Source organism: Vombatus ursinus, unplaced genomic scaffold, assembly GCF_900497805.2.
Source record: "Vombatus ursinus unplaced genomic scaffold, bare-nosed wombat genome assembly UNPS02014816.1, whole genome shotgun sequence".
NCBI lineage: Eukaryota > Metazoa > Chordata > Mammalia > Diprotodontia > Vombatidae > Vombatus > Vombatus ursinus.
In genome coordinates, this window is record NW_020954594.1 from 99,604 (window position 1) to 117,927 (window position 18,324).

The following is an 18,324-nucleotide window of genomic DNA, read 5'->3' on the forward strand; positions in this document are numbered from 1 at the left end:
TTTCCAGTTAGGATGAAAGAGCAGTTTAGCACTCTCTTCTTTTAGCAAACCTTTTTAGTTCAAAAGCCCCTTCCTTCAATGAGGTAGTACATTTTGCTTTAGGATGATCAGTCTACTTTTCATTCTCCTTTAGGTATCTTATACAGATGAGTAGCTAGAGACAGTTATGAAATTATTCTTTGCCCTAGAGGCAAACTCATTTTTTGGTCTCTTCAAATGTAATTGAATTTTTCAAGCCTCAGACTCCCTCCAGTGGGAAAGTGTTTTTTGCATCTAAAGGTATTTCCTTTTACATTTCAACACCTGTCATACACATACATACATACATACATACATACATATAATATAGTATTTTATACTATAAATTTTATTTTATACTAGGTAATTATATGCCATAATATTAATATACAATAGGTGTATAGATGTGACATATAGATATATCTATATTGTATACAAATAAATTACATAATATATGTTTATATTATGATTATATATACTCATATAGTATGTATTATACATTATACTTACATAATTTATATACTTAGTTGTAGTATGTTTTACATTCTATTTAGTAACAATAGTATATAGCATATACTATATGATATACCTATATATAATTTATATGAACATACAAATATTTATTTATATTAAATAATATAATAAATAAAATATAAATAAAGGTATTAAATAACTATTTGTATAATTTACATATGTAGATTTGTCTTATTATTTCTACATTACATAATTATATGTAATTTTAGTATATAGCATATAATCTATCCATAGACAAATATCTATATGCATAAAAGTATATATACACATATATACAAAATGAGAAGAAAAGAGAGAGAGAGAGAAAGAAAGGAGAAAGGGAAAGAGAGAAGGGGAGAAAGAGAATTCTATTAAAAGTCTTTGAGAACTTTGCATATACAGTATATTCTGGAAACACTATTCCCTGTAACACCTGAAAAGAGAACAAAGGAAATATACCAGTCTACCTTATTTCCTAAAACACTGAATTTAACACTTATTTTGAGGAGAAATATGAAGAAGATTCTTGAAAGATTTTAATCATTATGTGGAGTGAACTCAATGGTGATTTTTTTCTTTATGCATATTTACCTACTATTATATTGAGACATTTAGATTATTCTATGAACTTTTCATAATCAACATTCTGTAAATAGTTACCTATATCTTTGTCCTACCATCAATTTCAGTGGTTAAAAAACTGTATATTAGTACCTACTATTGGAAAAGGACATCATTTTACTCTAACCTCTACAATCCCAGATCTTCTGATTAAAAACAGATTAGTGCAATTTTTGTGTCTATGACACTCATATCATGAAGGTCCCTGGTTTCCTGTGAAAGATATTGTCTCTTCTCTTAGCTTACATTCCATGACCCCAGAAACTCAGGAAAATCTATGCATAAGAAGCTGATATATGAGGAAAAACTAAAAAAAGAGGATGTGTGATGGTTGAGAGTGGTATGAGCAACATCTATAAATTTACAAAATAAATGGACAAGGTTAAACAAATACTTATATTCATAGGATATAAACCAGTTGATGATAGACTCACTTATAAGACTAATTTATGGAAGTAGTAGTTCACACAATAGGCAATAATTGTTAAGTGTTCAAGTCCTTACTTACCAAGGATTACACATTGGTTGTGGGGCGGGGGAAGGGTGTGGAACATGATCTAGGAAGTAGGGGGAGAAGTTTTGACAGATAAGGAGAAATAAAGGTAACAGTAGGCCAAAGAGAAAAGCTGAAGAAATTGTAACAGGAATAAAACTTCAATAGTTATTGGTATTCTGGACTTCCTAATCATTCAACGAAGTCCTTATAACCAATAAATGATATACAATAGAAAAAAATAGATACCTTCAAAAAGGTTTAGATAAATTCCTTGATCATAGGTTTTAGGCTTAAAGTGGAATATAGAGACTACTTAAAACCACACCAATCATTTAATAGACAAAAAAGGGAAAGATGAAAGAAGCTAAGTGACTAGCCTAAGATTACATGTCCATCACAGAAATGCAATATTAGATCTGAAAGATGTTTCAAAAGTCATATAGAACAATCCCTTATTATAAAGAAGAGGAAATGGTAGATAAAAATGACAATGTCACTTGCCCAAGATATATAGCAGGGATTAAAAGAATAGAGGTTTCAAACTCAATTCTGCTTTTGTGTTCTGACCCAAGTCCAGTTTTCTGCACATTTTTTATAGGATTGGAACATAGGTCTTCTAACCCTAAAGGCAATACACACTATGGCTTAATTTACTAGTTAGAATGAAATTGGAATGCTTTATATTGATGATAAAGGAGAGCACCAAAGTCCTCTCATGGCACATTCCTACATGTTACCATTGGGGACAGGATCCTGATTTGGATGGAGCATGTTGATAATCCAGGATAAAACATATTATCATATTATGATTTAATCTCCCTTGCAGTCCTCTTCTAGAAAAAAAATATACTTAACAACCACCTGGATTTTTCCTCCTTCCTTTAGCTAATTCATAAGGGAAAGTTCTTTCTGAAGAGCTGAGAACTTCCATGCCCTCCAGCAAAGTAGCATAGCCTAGCTTTCAAAAATAAGTAGCAGCAACTTCACTATGATATGGACAATTACTCTCCATAATGCTGTATTGCCAGGGTCCAAGGCCCCTGTCGGAAAAAGTGATACCCACAGATACATTGAGTAGATCAGGAAGGTCCAGAGAAAAGAGCAATTTTACATCTTTACCTTCCTAAAACTTCTTATTGGTTGTACAAAACATGATTCTAAGGAGGTCTTAGAAAAAAAGGAATTAGCAGATAAGAAAAAAGTAACCAAACCTGGTCCAAAGACAATACAACTTTAAAAAAAAGTTGTAAGGGAAATAAAATTTCAACATTTACCAGTATTCTGGATTTTCTAATCTCTCAACAAAATTCCATTTCCTAATACTAGGCTCTAGGTCAAGTGCTTGTTTATTGGGATAGCCCCAGAGATAAAAAAAAAAAAAACAGGAGAATGAAGTTAGAACATACAATGCAGCAATTTTAACATGGTGAGCTAAACATAATGTATTCTACAAATATGGAAATTTTATCCAAAGAAATGGATTTTCCTCTTTGATTACTACTTTTATGTTTAATTTGCTGAATTACTTTTCCCTTGCTCAATATATGCCTCACCCAAGGTCTTTCATTGACATTCTTATCTTCTTTCTGTGTGTCTTCTTGCTTTGAAGTCTCATCTAGTCCCAGGCTTCAAGTATCAACACATATGTGATTTAGTAATCCCAAAATTATATCACTACCCATGACTTCTCTCCTGCATTTCCAACTCCTTGATGGATATCTTCAGTTGTTTGTCTCACCAGAACTTCAAACTCATAGCCAAAGCCAAATGTAATTCCCCCCAAACTTAACTATGAAATTTTCCACTTCTATTTATAGTATCATCATTTTCTCAGTCATCCAGTTTGAAATTATTTTAATTAGAGTCATTTCTAATTCCTGTCTCTCATTCAGCTTCCTTAAATCAGTCACAAAGGCAGCTAGGTGGTAAAGTGTATAGCGTGCTGGGACTAGGGTCAAAATTCAGCCTCAGTCACTAGCCTTGTGACCCTGAGTAAGTCACAATCTCCATTTATTTCAGTTTCAGCATCAATCAAATAGGGATGATAATAGTACCTACCCTGCAGGACTGTTGTAAGGATCAAATGAGACAATATTTGTAAAATACTTAGCACAGTGCTGGGCTCTAGTAGGTGCTATTGATTCTGCCTGCATAGTGCTTGCAAATCAAACTGCCCTTTTCAATTCCTTTTGCCACCATCTTCATTCAGGGTTTCGTTCATTATTCTCCTCTGAACTATTGTAACATCTACCTAATACTTTTATATAGTCCCATCTCTCCCACCCCTACCATTTCCATACTACACTCCACAATTAGGACAGTCTTCCTAATACACAGCTTTGATCATGTTACTCCATTGCTCAAATTATCTCCATGGTTCTTAATTGCTTATCAAATAAATTCAAACTTTGTAGCCTGGCATTTATCAATCATAAGAAAGGAAGAGCCTTAGAAAGGATCATCTAGTTGAACATGGTTTTTTTGGTGTGTTTTTTTGTTTGTTTATTGCTGGTGTGCTTTCTCCTCTTATAGGTGATATAGTGAACAGAGGAATGGTCTTAGGATAAGAAGACCTGAGTTCAAATGCTATGTCTAATAGTCACTGGTTGTGTGCCCTTAAGCAAATCATTCCATTAATCTGAATCTCATTTTTCATCGAATCACAGAATATGAGAATCAGAAGGACCCTTAGAAAATATCTAGTCAAACTTATATCCTGAAATGAATATGCTATACCCATTGTCTAGTCTCTTTTTATATGCCTTTAAGGAAGGAGCACCCATGACCTCTTAAGGCAGCCACTTTTCCTTTAAGACAGCTGTAATTGTTAGGAAGATGTTTCTGACATCAAGTCTCAATTGACTTCTTTGCCACTCCACTCATTACTCTTATTTCTGTACTCCGGAGAAAAACAGAACAAACCTAGTCACCATAAGAGTAAATTCTAAAAGCCCAAAGGCTCACCTGAAAGAATATAAGCTTATGTTGGCTAAAATTTCCCATATGTAAGTATTGAAATAATAATTTTATTCACTACTTCAGAGAATTATTGTGAAGAAAGTACTTTATAAATGTTTAAATGCTTTAAAATGTGACATTACTACAGTAAACTCCCTGAGAACAGGGACTGTACATCATTCATTTTTGCATTCCCTTCCACACCTAGCGTAGAGTGTTGCATGTAGTAGACATCTAATAAATATTTCTTAAGTGACTGAGTGAATGAATGGATGGATCTTTTCTAAAAGGTGAAAAAGTTGGAAGTTTCTTCCAAATTTTCACTACTGACCTGCAAGTTGGAAGCACTATGTCAGGAGGTGTTTTAAAGATTAGAAAAAGATGGAAAGAAGGTTCACTTCTTTGCTATGAAGAGTCCCCCTATGAGTAAGCTCCAAAAGAATAATTACCTGGAAACAGGCTCCCCTTAAAGAATGTCAGCTTAAATTGACTTCAGCCCTCAGAGACAAGCTTGCCCTCTGGACACCTGAACTCCCTTGATGCTCAGAACAAGAGGGAAAACAACTGAGAATTGTTTGCACATTTCCTGTACAATTGATAACTGTTCACTTCAGATATCCGTGTTAATAGCAAGAATATTTTATGAGAACAAATCAGGATTTTACAAATTAATATCTATGTATCTTGTGCTCAAGACTGATCTAGAAAATCTTTTCTGGATAAGGGTTTTTACAGCATTTTCTGCTTAAATTAAACCAAAAAAATTGTCATCCTTGAAAGTATTTTCTCCTAGTGCGATTCACATTTTTTTAAATTGTTTTTAATTTATGGAATAAAGCAAGTATTTCCATAACATAGTACAATAAGAAACATGATTGCACATGAAACTGCAAATCTACTATGTACAACTTGCTATTCTTTTCAAATATAAAATTATCATGTAAATTTCTTTTCTTTTCTTCCATTCCCCCAACCCTAGAGATAGACACAAATATGTATACATGTATTATATATATGTATCCAGAGAAAGAACTGATAAATAGAAATATATATAAAATAATTATATTACATATAGTTATATATGTTATATAATATATTATATATAAATTATATATAAAATAATATATGTTATTTTATATATTTCTATTTATCAGTTCTTTCTCCGCATGCATCTTTCTTCATATTTGGGTATTTATAATACTCAAAATAACTTATTTGCTCAAAGTCATTCTTAGAACAATATTACTCTTACGGTGTACAATATTCTCTTGCTTCCGCTCACTTCACTCTTCATTATTTCATACAAGTCTTTCTATGTTTTTCTAAAATCATTCAGCTCATCATTTCTTATAGCACAACAGTATTCCATCACAATCATATACCACAATTTGTTCAGTCATTTTCCAATTAAGGGGAACTCTGCAATTTCCAGTTTTTTGCCACCACAAAGAGTGCTATAAACATTTTAGAATATATAGGTCTTTTCCTTTTTCCCTACTCACCTTTGGAAATAGACTAAGTAATGGTATTGTTGGGTCAAAGGGTATAGGAGTATAGGTAACTTAATAACTCTTTGGGTATAATTCCAAATTGCTCTCCAAAATGAATTGATCAGTTCACAATTCCACCAACAATGAATGTGTCCCAATTTTTCCACATCCCTCCAACATTTTTCACTTTGCTTATCTGTTATTTTAGTCAATATGATATGTGTAAAATGATATCTCAAGGTTGTTTTAATTTGTATTTCTCTAATCAATAATTATTTAGAACATTTTTTCATATGACAATAAATTATTCTGATTTCTTCTTTGGAAATTTGTCTGTTCATATCCTTCAGCTATTTATCAGTTGGGAAATGACTCATATTCTTATAAATTTGACAACATTCTTTATTTATTTTAGATATGAGACTTTCATCTGATAAACTATCTAAAATTTTTCCCAGTTTTCTATTTTCCTTTTGATCTTCCTAAATTTGTTTTATTCATACAAAACCTTTTTTAATATAATGAAATCAAAATGATCTATTTTACACCTAACTTTGTTCTCTATCTCTTGTGTATTCATAAATTGTTCACTTATCTATAAGTCTGATAAGGAACATGTTCTGCATTCTTCTAATTTTCCTGTAAAATCTCTCTTTATATCTAGGTCATGTATCCAATTTGACCTGATCTTGGTAAATGGTGTAAGACATTGGTCTATGCCCTGTTTCTTCCATGCTGCTTTCCAGTTTTCCCAAAATTTTTACCAGAAATGATTTGTTATCCCAAAACCTTAAGTTTTTACACTTCTCAAATGCAAGCTTACTATGTTTATTTGCTACTCTAAATTGTATGTCTACTTTATTTCATTGATCTACTTTTCTATTTCTGAGACAGTACCACATAGTTTTGATAATTGCTGCCTTAAAATATAGTTTAAAATCTAGTACTACTAAACCTTATTGTTTTACTTTTTTCATTATTTCCTTTAATATTCTTCACTTCTTGTTCTTCCAAATGAATTGTTATTATTTTTTTTAATTAAGTAAAAAAAATTTGATAATTAAATTGGGATAACATTGTATATATAAATTACTTTGGATAAAATTGTCATTTTTATTATATTCTCCCTGCCTACCCATGAACACTTAATATTTCTCCAATTATTTAAATCTGATTTTATTTTTATAAAATATTTTTAAAAAATAATTTTGTTTATATAGTTCCTGGTTTTCTTTTGGCAATTGTACTCCCAGGTGTTTTATATTTCCTAAAGTTATTTTAAATTGAGTGTTTTTTACTATTTGTTCTTGCAGTTTGTTTGTGACATAAAGAAATGCTGATGATTTGTGTGGAATTATTTTATATTCTGCTACTTTGATAAAAATTATGAATTATTTCAATTAGATTTTTAGTCGTCTTTGGGATTTTCCAAGTACATCATCATATTATCTGCAAAAAAGATAGTTTCATTACCTCATTCCTATTCTGATTCCAGATTTACAATGCAATATTAAATAATATTGGTGACAGTGGATATTTTTGTTTCACACTTGATCTTACTGGGAAGACTTCTAGTTTATCCCCATTATAAATAATACTAGTTGATGGCTTTAGATGAATGATTTTTTACCCATTTCTGGAAAAATCCATTTATACCAATATTTTCAAGTGTTTTTAATAAAAAATGAGTGTTGAACTTTATCAAAAGTTTTTTCTGGATCTATGATAAAATCATGATTTTTTTTGCTTTCATTATTGATATAATATATTATGTTAATAGTTTTCTTATGTTAAACCATCCCTCCCTTCCTAGTATAAATCCCACTTGATCATAATGTATAATATTTATAATAAACTGTTGTAATATTTTAGCAAATATTTTATTTAGAATTTTTGCATCCATATTCATTGATGAAATTGACCCATAATTTTCTTTTTTATTTTTACTCTTCCTGGTTTAGGTATCAGTATAATATTTCTTTCATAAAAGGAATTTGGTAGGATCCCATCTTTACCTGTTATTCCAAATAATTTATTTGCTATTGGAATTAGTTGATCATCAAGTGTTTGATAGAATTCACTTGTAAATTCATCTGTTCCTGGTGCTTTTCTCTTTGGAAGTTCATTTATGGCCTGTTCAATTTCTTTTTCTAAAAAAGGTCTATTTAAATATTCCATTTCTTCTTCTGCAAATTTAGGTAATTAATATTTTTGTAAATGTTCTTCCATTTCACTTCAATTGCTAAATTTATTGGCATATAATTGGGCAAAATAACTGCTTGTAATTGTTTTAATTTCATCTTTGTTAGTCACATATTTTCCCTTTTCATTTTTTTTACTAGTTATTTAGTTTTCTTCTCTTCTCCTACTGAAATTAATCAATTTTTAATTTATTTTTATTTGTTTTTTTATAAAACCAACTCTTTTCTTACTGAAATTAATCAATTTTTAATTTATTTTCATTTGTTTTTTTTATAAAACCAACCCCTAGTTTATTTATTAATTCAATGGTTTTTTCTCTGTTTTATTAATCTCACCTTTAAATTTTAGGATTTCCAAATTAGTGTTTAATTGAGGAATTTTAATTTGTTCTTTTTCCAGTTTTTTAAATTGTGTGACTAATTCATTAGTCTGCTCTTTCTCTATTTAGTGATATAAACATTTAGAGGTATAAATTTTCCTCTAACCACTGCTTTTGCTGCATCCCATTGGTTTTGATATGTTGTTGCATTATTGTCATTCTCTTTAATGAAATATTGATTGTTTCTATGATTTTTTCTTTACCATCTTCTTTAAGACTAGGTTGTTTAATCTCCAATTAGTTTTTAAATCTATATTTCCTTGGTCTCTTATTAAATACAATTTTATTTCATTATTATCTGAAAAGGATACTTTTAATATTTCTGCTTTTTCTGATTTTAACTATAATATTTTTATGTACTAATGTATGGTCAGTCTTTTTATATGAACCACTGAGAAAAAGTATATTCCTTTCTATTTCTATTCAATTCTCTCTAGATATCTATCATATCAAGTTTATCTAAAATTCTATTCACTTCCTTAACTTCTTTCTTATTTATTTTTGGGTTAGATTTATCTAGTTATGAGAGCGGAAGATTAAAATCCCCTACAATTATAGTACTACTATCTATCTCTAGTTATAAATCATTTAAGTTTTTTTTTAATTAGATGTTATAGCATTTGGTGCATAAAGATTCAGTACTGATATTGCTTCATTGTCTATGATACCTTTTATCAAAATGAAGCTACCCTGTTTATCCTTTAATTAAATCTATTGCAGTCATAACTCTGTCTGAGATCATAATTTCTATCCCTGCATTTTTCTTGCATTGGTTGAATATAATAAATTCTACTCCAACCCTCCATTTTAACTCTGTGTGTATCTCTCATTTTTAAATGTTTCTTGTAAACAACATATTGTTGGATTCTAATTTTTAATTTGTCCTGCTATCCATTTCCATTTTATGGGTAAGTTCATCCCATTCACATTCAAAGTTATAATTACTATTTGTGAATTTCCCTCCATCTTATTTTAATTAGTATTTTCCTTCTTGGTCTCTCTTTTTACCCTGTCCCTGTTACCTTATCTTTTCCCTTTACCCTCTTATTCCTTATTTTACCCACCCTTCTAAAATTACCTCCTTATCTTTTCCCCCACCCTCCTAATTTTATTCTATATACCATTTTAAAAGTCCCTCCTCCAATGTATCCCCCAGTTTTCTCATCTCTCTAGAAATTCATAAGACTTCTAAACCCCTTCACATGTACACTTTGTTTCCTTTTCAATGCAGATGAGAATAAGGTTCCAACATTACCAGTCCTCCACCCCTACTTGTTTTTTCTGTATTAGTTCTTCATTTCTGCCCCATATTTGTGAGATAATTGCTCCTTTTTAGCTTTTCCAACCCAATTTTCTTTTTTAGAATCACCCCATTGTGCACAATTCAGCCCCAACCTTTCTTTCAAACTACCTTGGTAATGATAATAGCTTTAAGAATACTGATAACATTTTCATATTTCATTAGTAAACACAACCTTTATCAGTGCCTTAAAATTAGTCTTTCATGATCTCCATATGTTTCTTCTGGATCTTTTATGTCAAATTTTCCATTGCATTCTGGTCTTTTTGTTACAAATACCTGAAAGTCTTCCAGTTCATCAAAAGTCCTTTTTTTTCCATTCAGGATTATGCTCAACTTTTCTGTTTAAGTTATTCTTGGATGCAACCCCAACCCCTTTGTTCTTCAAAATCTAACGTTCCAAAACCTGCAGTCTTTTAGCAAAGAAGCTACTGGGTCTTGTGAAATCCTGATTTATTTTTGCAGCATCTAAACTGTTTTTTCTTGTTGCTTGCAATATTTTCTCTTTAACACGAGAATTTTTAAACTTAATATGACATTTCTCTAAGTTTTCTTCCTATGATCTCTTTCAGGTGGTGATCCATGTTTTCTATGGAGATTCCTCCTTTTTTCCTCAGAAGCTTAGGAATGTATTCAGAATCTCTTCTTTGACAAGGAGGAAACATGCGCCTACAGATCTTTATTAGTTTATAGAAGTCACTGAAACTGTTCATTTTCAAAATATTGTTGCTAAATGGCTTTTTTTTGCTTACTCTGCTCTGTGTTAGTTTGTATATCTTTCTATATCTTTTTTGAAATCAACAATTTCTTCATTTCTTACAAGATAATAGTACCCCATCACATTCACATACAAAGACATAAAATCATCAAAGTGGAGAAAAAAACATCCCTTTTTGCAGATGACATAATAATTTACTTGGAAAACACTATAGAATCAGTGAAGAAATAAACTGAGATGATTAATAGATTAAGAAAAATTGGGGGCAGCTAGGTGGTGCAGTGAATAGAGCACCGGCTCTGAAGTCAGGAAGGCCTGAGTTCAAATCTGGCCTCAGACCAAACACTTGACATGTGCTAGCTGTGTGACCTTGGGCAAGTCGCTTAACCCTGATTGCCTCACCAAAAAAAAATGAACAACAAAAAAAAGGAAAAATAGCATGTGCAAAATAATTCTTCCATCATCATCATCATCATTATTTCCTTATATTATTAACAAAGTTGTAAAATAATAGTAGGAAAAGTGCCACGCAAAATAATTACAAAATGCATAAAGCATAAAGGAATTAACCCATCAAGAAACACCAAAAATTCATAAAAATTCAAGTACAAAATAAATTTTACTGAAATAAATAATTGAAGAAATAGTGCTCTTGGTTGGATAATAATGATAGCATTTATATAGTGCTTTTAAGGTTTGCACAGTATTTGTAAACATTATCTCAATCTGATCCTCACAACAATCCTGTGAGTTAGGTATTATTATTATTGTTATTCCTATTTTACAGGTGAGAAAATTGAGTATTATAAAGTTTAAGTGGCTTCTCCAGGGTCAAACAGCTAGTAGAGGTCTGAAGCTAGAGTTGAACTCTGAAATTCATGAATCCATGTCTAATACTCTATCTACTGTACCACATAGCTGCCTCCTATTCAAACCTAATAAAATTGTGATACTTAAGAAATTAATTTACAAAATTTATTTCAATGCCAATCAAACTAACAATTATATGCTTTATAGAACTAAACAAAATTATAATAAACCTATATTATTGAGGAAATAATGGGAGCAAAAATAGAAATGAAAGATAAATAGTATTTCCAAATCTCAAACAAGAGTATAAGGCAGAAATCATGAAAACTATTTTGTACTTGTTAAACAAAATCAGTTACTCAGAAGAGACAAGCAAGAACCAGGGCAAATGATAGGGGATGAACCTGTGATTTCATTGGTAGAGAGAGCTCCCAGATGAGGAAAGTCTCTCTACCATTGTAAATCAGTACCTTCTCTACAAGTTATAGTCTTAGGGAATTGTTTAGAATACTGAAAGGTGAAACTACTTGCTCAGGGTCACAAACTAAAACACACCAAAGGCATACTTGAAGCCAAGTCTTCCTTGCTTCAAAGTCAACAACCTACCTACTATACCACACTGCCTAGAAGCAATCAGAAACAGCAGATCAATGTTTGACAAATCCAACACAAAATAATAGGGAGAAGACTCCTTAATCAATTGGAACTAATAGCAAATTTTACTGGCAATTCAGTAGAAAGTAGGTTAGGACCAACCAATATTGCACATTTACCACTATATGTACCAAATGGACCTAAATATTTAATTCACATTTAAAATTTAAGAATAGACAGAAGGACCTTTCATTACAATGATTGGGAGAAAACTGTTAATCAAATGAGAGAGAGAGAGGAGATAATGAAAGCAAAAATTAAATTACATAATTTGATTTTGTTATTTCCCTTGAGATTCTAGACCTTTATTCTTTAAAAAAAATAATAATTTCTTATCTAGCTCCATAATATGCCAGATTGGTAAGGCTATTAAAATTTTAAATTAACATAAATAATATCTTTGTTTTTACTATATAGGTGCTACCCTATAATGAGCAATATATTTCTCTCCTATTATTTGTCATTTTCATTTCATTAAAGAGAGTTTAGCAATTGTATTTATATGAACCTTGAAAGTGACTTGGTAGGTTGACTTGAACATATTTTATCTGTATTAGTTATTTTTGGATGAAATTTCTCCATTATTTCTTCCTGGATTTTGTTATTTCTCTATAGAAATGATAATGGTTTTTATGGATTTATTTTTGTATCCTGATTCTTTACAGAAGCTATTCTTTCCTGATTTTCTAGAGTTTTCTAGGTAAATCATCATGTCATCTGTACATAGGGATAAATGTGTCTCCCATTTGCCAATATTTATTACTTTGATTTCTTTCCCTTAATTTTACTTAATCATCTTTTAACATCTAATTTCTTGCTAGCATTACTAGAACTATGTTAAATGTAAGAGGTAAGAAGAGACATCTCTGCTATACTCTTGTATATATTGTTGTTAAATCATTTCAGTCATGTCTGACTCTTTGTGACCTTATTTGGGATTTTCTTAGTAAAGATACTGGAGTGGTTTGCCATTTCCTTCTCCAGATCATTTTACAGGTGAGAAAATGGAGGCAAATTAAGTGACCTGCCCAGGCTCACACGCTGGTAAGTGTATGAAACCAGATTTTAATTCAGATCTTCCTGAATTCAGACCCCCCAACTCTATCCACTGCACCACCCAACTGCTCCCTTCTATGTATTAGAAAGCTTCAAGTGTTTCTTCACTGACAAAAATACCACAGACAAAAAGGAGATAACTTTTACTACATAGCCATATACACATAGACACATACCATGTGTGTGTGTATATATATATATATATACATATATAGTTGTCATTTCATTACCTATAACATAAACAGTATGTTTATATATTTATATATATATTACATTTATAGTATGTATATTAAAAGGGAACTTCTGTGCTTACACTTTTTAGAGTTTTTCACATCAGTAATTTTACTTAAAGGATTTTTTTAGCCTCTATACATATAATGTTTTTCTTTTTAATGTGATTAATCATGTTGATAGTTTTCCTTTCTTTTTTTTTTTAGGCAATTGGGGTTAAATGACTTGCCCAGGGTTACACAACTAGTAAGTGCCAAGTGTTTGAGGCCGGATTTGAACTCAGGTCCTCCTGACTTCAGGGCCGGCATTCTATCCACTGCACCACCTAGCTGCCCCTGTTTTCCTTTCTTTTTAACCTCAGTGTTTTTCTAATGTTGAACCATCCTTGCATCCCTTGTGTAAATCTAACTTGGTTATGATGAGTACTAATTTGACTAGATTGCTATAATATTTTGGCTAGAATTATTTGAAAATATTCTGTCATTTGTACATGTTGTCTCCCATGATGAACTGTTAGCTCTTCAAGAAAAGGAATAGTTTCTTCTATTTTCTTTGGATCTCTAGTGCCTAACAAAGTACTTATCACATAGTAAGAATATAATAAGTTCTAATTGATTATTGATATTGACATATAGTTCTCTTGTTTTGCTTTACACTTCCTTAAAATTTAGTTCTTAAATCTATATTTATTTTTTTTATATTCATTTCATAAAAGAGATAGAATGTTTTCTTTCTTGATTTTAGTAGAATTTGAGGAGAAAAATGTTTATTGATTTTTAAATGACTGACAAAATTCACCTATAAATCTGTCTGATCTATTATAGTTACTCAGTGCACTAAAGATACAAGGAAAAACAAAAGCTAGCCCCTGCTGTTAAGGAGCTCACAATCTAATGATGTATAAACAATGTATATAATAGGAAATAGTGAGCAGAAAAGAGGCATTAGAATTAACAGATATTAAGAAAGGATTCTTGTAGAAAGTGGGATTTTAGTTAGGACTGAAGAAATCCAAGAAATCCAGGAGGCAGAGATGAGGAGGGAAAGCATTCCATACATATGGGACAGTCAATAAAAATTTCTCAATCTGAGAGATGAGGTATCGTGTTTGAAGAGTAATAAGGAAACAACTGTCACTGGATCAAAAAGTAGAGGAGTATAAGGTATAAGAAAACTGAAAAGGTGAAAGACCCCAAATTATGAAGGGCTTCGAATGCCAAAAGATTTTATATTTGATCCTAGAGATGATATTGAACCACTGGACTTTACTGAATTTGGGGCAAGGAGGGAGCAGGGATGACATGGTTGGAAATGTACATTAAAAAAATCACTTTGATGGCTGAATAGAGGTTGGACTGGAGAGGGGAGACAATTGTTGCAGGCAGACCACTCAGCAGACTATTGCATTAGTCTAGATAAGGAGATGAGGGCCTGAACTAGAGTGATAATAATACCAGAGGTAGAGAAGGGAGTACATGTAAGAGATGTTAGAAATGAAAAAAACTGATAGACCATGGCAACAGATGGGATATCAGTTGGGAGGAGAATCAAGGATGATAAGCAGGGTGTAAACCTGAGTGACTGAGAAGTTAGGAAGGGGAAAGATTTTTAGGGGAAAGAGTTGAGTTTTAGATATGTTGAGTTTAAGATTTCTACAGGGATCTAATTTGAAATATCCAAAAGACAACCAGAGTGACAATAGCTAAGTTACCCATACTTGATCATCTTACAATATTGCTGTCACTGTATACAATGTTCTACTGGTTCTGTTCATTTCACTTTGCATCAATTCATGTAAGTCTCCAGGTTTTTCTGAGAGCATCTGCTTATCATTTCTTATAGCACAATAGTGTTCCATCACAATCATATACCATAACTTCTTCAGCCATTCCCCAATTGATGAGTATCCCTTCAATTTCCAATTCTTTACCACCACAAAAATAGCTGCTATAAATATTTTTGTATGTATAGGTCCTTTTCCCTTTTGTTTTTTATCTTTTTTTCTCTTACAGACCTAGTAGTGGTATTGCTAGGTCACAGGGTATGCATGGCTTTATAGCCCTTTCAGTATAGTTCCAAATTGTTCCACCAACAGTGCATTAGTGTTTCTATTTTCCCACATCCCCTCCAATATTTGTCATTTTCCTTTTCTGTCATATAGTTAATCTGATAGGTGTGGGGTGGCACTTCAAATTTGTTTTAATTTGCAATTCTCTAATCAATAGTGATTGAGAGTATTTTTTCATATGACTATAGATAGCTTTGGTTACTTTATCTGAAAACTGCCTGTTCACATCCTTTGACCATTTATCATTTGGGGAATGACATGTAAGTTTATAAGTTTCAAACTTATAAGTTTGATTGTTCTCTATATATTTGAGAAATGAAGCCTTTATAAAAAAATTGCTGTAAAATTTTTTTCACTCTTATGATTACTGTGTATTATCTTCCATTGTATTTTCCCCTTGATTATCCTTCTCTCTCTCTCTCCCTCTCTCTCTCTCTCTTTCTTTTCACAAAAGTGTTTTGCTACTGATTACCACCTTTCATGATACACCCTCAATTCTGTTTATTTTTTGTTTTGTTTTGTTTTGTTTTTTTGGTTGGGCAATGGGGGTTAAGTGATTTGTCCAGGGTCACACAGCTAGTAAGTGTTATGTGTCTGAGGTCAAATTTGAATTCAGGTCCTCCTGAATCCAGGGCCAGTGCTCTATTCACTGTGCCACCTAGCTGCCTTTTTAAAAATTTTTTTAATTTTTTTTTTAGGCAATTGGGGTTAAGTGACTTGCTCAAGGTCACACAGCTAGTAAGTGTCAAGTGTTTGGTCTGAGGTGGGATTTGAACTCAGGTCCTCCTGACTTCAGGGAACACCCTCAATTTTATCAACCCCTCCCCCTGCTGCCTTCTCTTATACCCATCCCCTCCTACTTTATTGTAAAGTAAGATAGATTCCTACGCCCAACTGAGTGTATATTTTTAAAATATTCACCCCAGTACTATGACCTGGATCTAAGTATAGACAATACAACAGTTCTGCACCCATTTCAAGCAAAGGGATTCCCGTAATCTCCTCCTGATCAGTTGTCCAACTCCTTACTTTCTGTGTGCTGAGAGCTCCTCTGTTATTGAAAGCCACTGTTACTGATTCAATTGCCCCCAAAGGCTGCTACTTGGTTTCCAGGGACATTGTCTGTGATGAACTGTGCTCCACTTTCACCCTGGTGTGACGCATCTTGTTGACTTTCTAAGTTGTCTTAAGCTGGAAAATTATTTCACCCCCATCCTTTTGTATGATTTGCCACTCCAGAGTTCATTTTGAAATGTTGTTTTCAAGTAATTTTGGAGAGAATTTGGAAGAGCTGAGGTGAGTCCTTGCCTTTTCTCTGCTATCTTGGCTCCACTAGCCATATCAATTTTTGATCACTTTCCACTCTGAAGGCCAGGGTTAACCGACCCTACAGGGCTACTTCCCAACTTGTCTTCATATTACAAGATTGAGTCTCCAGAGTGCAATGTGTACTGCTCCTCACAAGGCCCTGAGAGTAACCTGAGTGATTAGATATGGTTTCTAATACTGTTGCTCATGAACCCCTATCTACTATTCTCCCAATATTATTATCCACCCAGAGTTAGTTTTTAGAAAGTGATATTTTCTAATGTAATATAGTAAGAAAAATTGGTACAAAACATTCCTCCAAAAGACTTGGTTACACTCTCCCATAATCACACAAATGTCTCTGGAGATAGTGGGCTAGAGAGCACGTGACTAAAAGGCAAACTCAGAGCTTCTTATTTTTGTATAGAAGCCCTTTTTTCCTTCTTGAAGTCCTCATGAGATTCCTCTGAGGTATGTGGGTTCTTCCCTGGGCTCTGAAGGTTAGGACTTTCACTGAATCATAAAGCTGTGATTCTGTCCTCCCCCAAAAAGCTAAGGGTCCTCGAAGGTGCCTTTTCTTAGTGTGTCCTCACTCTGCTCCCATTTGTATACAATTTCTGTTACCAGTCCAGTCTCTCTGATAGACATAGACAGTATGGCATAGACAGCAGGGAGGAGGGAGGAAGGAATATGAGACTGTTGGGCTCACTTGTCTGCCCCCACGCTACAGACACAAGGGTCTGTTTTCTCAATGTGCTCCCAAAACTTAACAGATTTCTTTCTCAAAATCTTTTCTGTCCTGTATCTAGATGCATAGAAGTGTGTGTGTGTGTGTTTGTGCATGTGTGTGTGTGTGTGTATGTAATTCTTCCAATTGTGTTTGTACATATGGGCATGTGTGTGTGTGTGTAATTCTTCCAATTGCATTTGTACATGTGGGAGTGTGTGTGTGTGTAACCATGTGTGTGTGTGTATGTGTGTGATTCTTTCAACTGATTCAAATAAATGTGTCACCAGATTTTATACAATGATTTGGAACATGCCACTCCTAGAACCTAGTTCACATGTTTGGTTGAAGGATTGAATCAATAGAGGTATCTAGGAATCATTCACACTTAGTTTACATATTTGATTGATTCTGTAATTCTATTTAAAAGACATTCTTACCTGACAAAGGTATCAAGACAAAGATCATCTTATTAATTACATTGATTAAGGCTGAAAGGTGAGATACCCTTCTTGTTTCAGACCTGTTCTCTTGTTCACTGTTCACCTATTGACTTAGATGGGGCAAATTTTCAGCTCCTCTCTGTCTCTCACCTACCTCTTTCTCATTTGTCTAAATTGTCCTTGTTATCCCTCACACGAAGGATATTGCTTCACTTATATGGAAACATAAAATTTAGTCCATGGAGTATTACTTCAAGTTTTCCCTTTCCCTTCTGATTCTTTAAATTCCCTCAATTCTTTTGACACTTAGGTTTTTCATTCGTTTTGGTGAG